Genomic DNA, 7,492 nt, shown 5'->3' with positions numbered 1-7,492 from the left:
AGCAAAAGAATTGGTATACAGACAAACATAATTGTTCAGTCCTCTCTTTCTCCCTTCTCTGGAATAGATGTGTATATATGGGAGGGAAAATAAGTGTTGCCTATAGAAGTTCTTTTCAATCTATTGATATCGTAAGGAGTTATTTTCTCTCTCTCTGTTATTGGCCCTGTTTTATATTTCTAATGGTAAAATGTTTAAGAGGACTTTGAATGATATTAATAATACCAGTTCAATGGTATCTTGATGTAGGATGATACTTTTTAATGTTATACATTTGAAAAATATTGAACTTCCAAGATAGGCAGATATGGGCATTTTTAGAGGGGAGTTCTAACTATTTGCGGGTTTGCGCTATTTGCGGGGGTCAATGGTACACATCCCCCGCGAATACGGGGAATATAAAAATATATATATATATATATATATATATATATATATATATATATATGTATATATATATATAATACTATTAATTATATATATATATATATATATATATATATATATATATATATATATATAGTATATATATAAATATATTTCTGGACTCAGCCTGTGTCGCTCCGTGAAATGGTTCCTTTAGCACTCATTTCTAAGGAGTAAGTATTGCTACAAATACCAGAGAAAAAGCTACATGGTAGTGCCAGAGTATTCTGGCTCGCTCACCTTTATTCAAGGTGTCGGTATGGTATCTGGGGCGAGGGACACCACTACCAGAGGTCCCTTGCCATTTAGTCTCTTCCTTCCTCAATATCCCTCGTCTACAGAGGAGCTGGTCTAAGCCCCCGCTACTACTACAGCTAGTGCCTTTGTTTTCATTCCTTTCGATAGCACTGTTTACGCTGCGCGCGTTCTTTCTTTGTGCTGTGTTTTTCCGTCTTGAATTCTTTGACAATTCATCATGGAACGTCAAGCTCTTGTTGAATCCAAGTTAAGTACTGCAATTAATGTTTGAGATAATTTTGAGATGGCATTTGGCATGATAAGCCAATTTATATTAGGTTATTTGTGGGAGCGGCAGCCCGAGCGTTGCCGTTCCCGCGCCGCCATTTCATGGCTCGCCTCCCGCATGATGCTACGCTATATCGTGTACCAATTGGTCTCCCATAATAATTGGATTCGATTTCATCATTTAGCAGTACTATAATTATTTGTACTTTAAGATGCATTTATTATTGACGTCTATTTAAGAATTAGTCCGATCACGGGGGATACCCTACTACCGACCGCATGCTATCAGGATGTAGCCTACTCAGTTAGTCCTTCTTACACTTTGAGGATAATATCTAGTCAATTGTATGATAGGATCCTTATTATAAGACTCTCTTGTCTTATACGGAAGGACACTGGTCCTTCGTAGCCTATACCGTCCCTGAGCCACCCTGGCCATCCTCCCCCTTGAATAATGAATTCGATACGGCATCTAGGCTAAACCGCTCTGAGTTGCCGAGCTAACAGTTCCAGATCGTTTCGATCTGCGACATTAGTCCAGCTTCTCAAGGACACAATTTTTTCTCTCTCGCTCCATATTTATTTCTCTCTCTTCCCAAGTGTTGTAGACGGTATCCAGTTGGCCTATAGGCCTACTTTCGTTCGACTGGCCTTTCACACCGTGTGACTGTTCACCCGGCTGAGAGTGTCTCCAGTCGATCGCGTATGAGCCACCCTGCTACCGACCTCCCTCAGCCTTCCCCCCACCTCTCACCCACTTCGGTGGAGTGACGACTCGCTCACGCTACCTCAGGTAGCCGATCCGAGTCCCCCATTAGGGGGGGGGGAGATAGGTGGGAAGGACACTCGGTTGGCAGGCCTACCGTACCTTGCCTCTCTCTCTCTAGTGGAAAAGGGGGAAGCCCTGCTCGGCCGAGCCCTGGTTGGCCACCAGGCTCAGCAGAGCGGGGTACGCCTCGACCCACTATGTCATGTATCCCTCTCACTATCTTTTGAGCCCACCCTTTCCCACCCCGCTCCGGCGAACTTGGGACTCCGGTTGAAGTCGGACCCGACATCAGGATAGCTAGGCGTATTTAGATACGTGAAAAGGCACCGGCCTTTCCATGGGATTTGCATGCATGTTTTATAACACATAATATAGCATCCACATTTATATAGTGTAAGTTATTATCTTACTATATCCAGTTAATTACGACGGCAGAGTTATCAACTTCGTCATGTATTTAACTGTTCTACTCTGTTACCTCTTGCTCCTCAACCCTGTACCGGAATATTGGATTCTATCCTTCATCCCGGAGCAATGGGAACGGCTTGGAACCCTTAAATCTGTCAGATTTTATAGCTCCGGCGTCGCCGGAGCCACTGTGGAGTCATAGCAAAATCCACATTGCCTGCCTGGGATGTCACTACAGGTGTAAACGGGTCACCGGAGCTGGTGGTAACAGGGTTGCATCTTGTGTAGTATTTATGTTGATGCCGGAATTACTCCGGCGGCAATAGCATGTCACACACAACCACGGACTTGTTCCGGAAGGTTGATGATGATACTCATGTATCATTTGACTTACAGGTTACCCGTTGCCTGGAGGAAGGGTGCAATGCCATTCTCCAGGAACCCTGTGGGCACGTGGTATGCCGGGCACATGCCGGCTGCGCAGTTTGCCTGAACGGCATGGTTGTCTGGCATTACGAGAACTGCGTAGTATGCCACAACTTGGTGAAAGAAGCCACCTCCGAGGTATGTGACACGCCGGACTATACATAATGATACAATGAGAATCAATGAATTATAACATACAATATTGCACAAGAATAAGTTAATCTATAGTGTTAAGTATTAATAATAACCCCTATTACAGGGCACCCAAGCGATCCGGGACGCTGCCTTGACCACCCTGAAGGTATGGGTAGGCGGGTTTGGCCGGAATGCCAACAAGGGCCAGCCTTATATGCTGTCCCAGGACATGGCCGTGCTCATCTACCCAGGAGCTAAGAAAACATCAGCGGTGGACCCCATAGTAGCTGCCCCTCTAATCGCAAAGATCGAGGCCGCAGTATTGCCCGAGCCGGAGGAAGGTCTTGCGGAGGAAGTCGTGGGAGATGTAGCAGCCCTCGATCTGGACCGCGAGCCCATGACTGTTGACGGCATGGGCAACGGTAAGGATGGTAGCGATGCAGGTGTTGTAGGGGCTCAAGGTTTGTCCTTGAGTCCATCTTTAGTTTCTTCCTCTTCCACTTCCTTCCAGGGATTCGCCGATAGACCTCAGTCGGTCAGACCGAAGTCTACATCGGTGATCCCTAAAGTTAAGAGTAAGCTGGACTTTAAGTCCATGCAGAAGTCCCTGCCAAAGTCACCAAGCCACCGGCTCGCAATCCCGGGGCAGACAAGGCAAAGGTTACTCCCCAACTAAAGGGGCCGAGAACCAAGGTTCCGAAGGAAGAGGCTCAGCCTTCTTCCTTTGACCCTGATGCATTCTCTGCAAATATCATGCAGCAGATGGGAAACATGGTTGGGAACTTGGTCCAGTCCAAGTTCTAGGAAATGTTCGCCCAGCTGTCTACCACGCTGGAAGCATCGGGCCAATCCATCCAATCCTTGTCGGAAAGGATGGTAGCCCAGGAGAACCTGATGGCGGGTCTCCGGGATAACATGGCAACGGGACTAACACAGTCCGGACAGGTGACCCAAGCATTGCCGATGCCGGACTCATCCAACCTACCTCCATTCAAGGCTAACAACCCATGGAGGGTAGCACCACACGCCCCCTTTTTGGATGGTATGCTGACTATCGAAGGTTGCGGAACTCGAAGGCTGGAAGACTTCGAGTTCTATCCTCAAGGACTCCAGTTCCCCTTCATGGGTTACGCTCGCTTGACAGAAGCTGCCATGAGGAGGGAGGATAAGGTCCCTAAGGAAACAGTAATCCTTCCCCGGGATCAAGCCCAACAAGCTTGGCTCCTGAACTTGGAGGAATGGCAATGTACCAATACAAAGGTCACTGCATTTAAGAGCCTGTTTACGATTTTTACCGTAGACGAGGACACTCCAATGCCATTCATATCCAAAGTGGCGGAATTAACATTCCAGGCAGCCATGAAGGATGAACCTATGCCTCAGCCCCGGGAGATGGAACTGACTTCCCTTCTGCTCCCCGGATCGGCTGATTACTGGGTGGACGCACCAGCCACCTTTTCAGTAGGTAAACTCAAGCCAGACTGCGGTAACACGCTGTTCAGCGAGAGGCTACCTAGGCTGTCAGAAGCTCTGATCCAGACAGAATATAACGTTAGGATGAGACTCAGCAGATCCCTCAATTCGCTGACTATGATCGAGATGGCGTCTCTCATCTACGGAGGGGAGATGTTGTTCAAAATCATCACCAAGTCACTTCTGCATACAATGCAGTGTGACTTATATGATTTCATCATAGCTCGGCGAAATTGTAGGAAGCACGTTCTGGCGGAGGCCAAAATCTGCCATGAACCCAACAAGTTGATCGCTTCATCCATATGGGGCACGGACCTCTTTCCCGCCTCCGTCGTGAATGAGGTCTTGTTCGAAGCGTCGAGGGTCAATCAGAGCCTAAAGATTCGTTGGGGACTCGTTTCCAAACAGAAACCCGAGTCCACCGGAACGAACCCCAAAGCCAAGCAGAGGCCTAGGAAGTTCCAGCCCTTCCAGGCCCCCCAGCAGCAGACTCTGGTACAGGCGGTTCCGGTATCCCAAGTACCGCAACCATTGACGTCCAAAGCCCAGCCGCAACTTCAGTTTGTGCTGCTGACACAGCCGGCACAACAGTCCCAGGCTTCGACCTCCTTTGCTGTCTCTCCGGCCTATAATGCAACCTTTGAGACCCAAACGTTTCAAGGGTTCAATAGGTTCACCAGAGGCAGCCTAGCTAGAGGCCCCTCCTGTCACCGGGGTGCCGGAAGAGCCACCCACTGGGGCAACGGCTTCCGGGGAACACGAGGTAGCCGACCATCGGCAAACCAGTGAGGATCCCCAGGTAGGAGGGAGACTGTACCTCTACCGACACTGGTGGGGGTTCAGCAACTGGGCACAGAGCATTGTGACCAAGGGTCTGGGGTGGAGTTGGCTTCATGGTCCTCCTCCATCCAACACCTTTTACTAAAAACCAACAGCAGAATTGATAGAGTATACCCAAAAACTTCTTCAGAAAAGGGTACTATCAAGAGTCAGAAACTTAAAGTTTCAAGGGCGCTTGTTCAGCGTGCCAAAGAAAGACTCGAACAAACTAAGAATAATTCTAGACTTGTCCCATCTGAACTCATTCATTCACTGCAACAAGTTCCGAATGCTGACCGTTTCGCAGGTGCGGACCTCACTTCCTCGTGGGGCCGTCACCACCTCTATAGATCTTACAGATGCCTACTATCACACCCCAATAGCAAGACACTTCCGCCCATTCCTAGGCTTCAGACTAGGAAAGAAAGCTTACTCCTTCAGAGTAATGCCATTCGGGTTCAACATAGCGCCCAGAATATTTACAAAGTTGGCGGAAACAGTGGTCCAGGAGTTGAGAACTCAGGGAATAATGATAGTAGCCTATCTGGACGATTGGCTTGTATGGGCCACAGATGTCGAAGAATGCCACAAGGCGACGGTCAAAGTAATAAAGTTTCTGGAACATTAGGTTTCCAAATAAACAGAGCCAAGTGCCGGCTAACTCCGGAGTCATGCTTCCAATGGCTAGGAATCGGGACTTAAACTCTCATACTCTATCAATACCGCCGTTGAAGAGAAGAGAAATAGCCAAGCCACAAGACAATTTCTCAAAAACAAACAGGACGTCCCGGAGGAACCAAGAAAGAATCCTAGGTTCACTCCAATTTGCATCAGTGATGGACGTTCTACTGAAAGCCAAACTAAAGGATATAAACCGGGTTTGGCACTCAAAAGCGAACCGAAGATCCCGGGACAAGATGGCTCCCATTCCGGTGATCTTACGCAAAAGACTCCACCCCTGGACAGAAATCAAGAATCTGTCGAAGACAATATCCTTGCAATTTCCTCCGCCGGCGCTAGTGGTCCACACAGACGCCTCACTAACCGGCTGGGGTGGTTACTCACAGTACAAGAAGGTACAGGGAACCTGGTCAGTATCATTCCGCCAGCTACATATCAATGTACTAGAAGCTATGGTAGTGTTTCTTACCCTGAAAAGACTTCTACCAGCCAAGAAGACTCATATCACGCTGGTATTAGACAATGCAGTAGTAGTTCACTGCATAAACAGGGGTGGCTCCAAATTGAGCCACGTGAACCATGTCATGATAGCCATATTTGCCCTAGCAGACAGGAACAAATGGCACCTGTCAGCCACTCAACTAGCAGGAGTGAGAGACGTGGTGGCGGATGCCCTGTCACAATCCACCCTGCTAGAATCGGAGTGGACTCTGGACAAGGGGTCATTCAAATGGATCTCTCAACTGGTTCCAGGGCTTCAAGTGGATCTCTTTGCCACGGAGTCGAACCACAGACTTCCTTGTTATGTGGCCCCCAACCTGGACCCTCTGGCTTACGCCACAGACGCTATGGCCATAGATTGGAATGTTTGGAAGAGAATTTACCTCTTTCCTCCAGTGAATCTACTCCTGAAGGTCCTAAACAAGCTCAGAACTTTCAAAGGTCATGTTGCACTAGTAGCCCCCAACTGGCCCAAGAGCAATTGGTTTCCTCTACTACTGGAATTGGGACTCCGGCCTCAACGGATTCCCAATCCCAAACTGACGCAGTTGGTACAAACGCGGACTGTGTCCGCTTCCTCAGGAATTCAGAAAGCCCTAACTTTATGGATTTCATGAAGTTTGCGGCCCAGAAAGATGCCAACATCGAACCTCAAAACATCCGATTCTTAGAATCCGACAAACGAGAATCAACCTTGCGTCAATATGACTCAGCAGTAAAGAAACTAGCTATATTTTTAAAGGACTCAAATGCACAAACCATGACCACGAATCTGGCTATAACCTTTTTTAGAACCCTGTTCGAAAAAAGTTTAGCAAATCGGCACTTAAGAAGATCTTCCAATTTGGGTTCAATATTGATCTAACAGATTCGTACTTTTCATCTATTCCAAGGGCCTGTGCTAGACTTAGACCAACTGAGAGACCCAGGACGGTCTCATGGTTTTTAAATGATGTCCTTAAATAGGCTTCTAACACTAATAACGATTCATGTGATTATATAACTCTCCTAAGAAAAACGTTATTTCTAATAAGTTTAGCCTCAGGAGCCAGAATTTCTGAACTGTCAGCCCTATCTAGGGAACCAGATCATATTGAGTTTCTCCCTTCAGGAGAACTACTACTCTTGCCAGATCGTCAATTTTTAGCTAAGAATGAGGACCCACAAGATAGATGGGCTCCATGGAAGATTGTCCCACTTCCTCAGGACCCGTCCTTATGTCCAGTTAATTCCCTAAGAGCATATTTAAGCAGAACTGCCCTGATATCTTCAGGCCCTTTGTTCATTAGGGAAAAAGGTGGTACTATTTCCCTAAAAGGAATTAGGCAA

Source organism: Macrobrachium nipponense, chromosome 13, assembly GCF_015104395.2.
Source record: "Macrobrachium nipponense isolate FS-2020 chromosome 13, ASM1510439v2, whole genome shotgun sequence".
Lineage (NCBI taxonomy): Eukaryota > Metazoa > Arthropoda > Malacostraca > Decapoda > Palaemonidae > Macrobrachium > Macrobrachium nipponense.
This window is presented reverse-complemented; position numbering follows the sequence as displayed.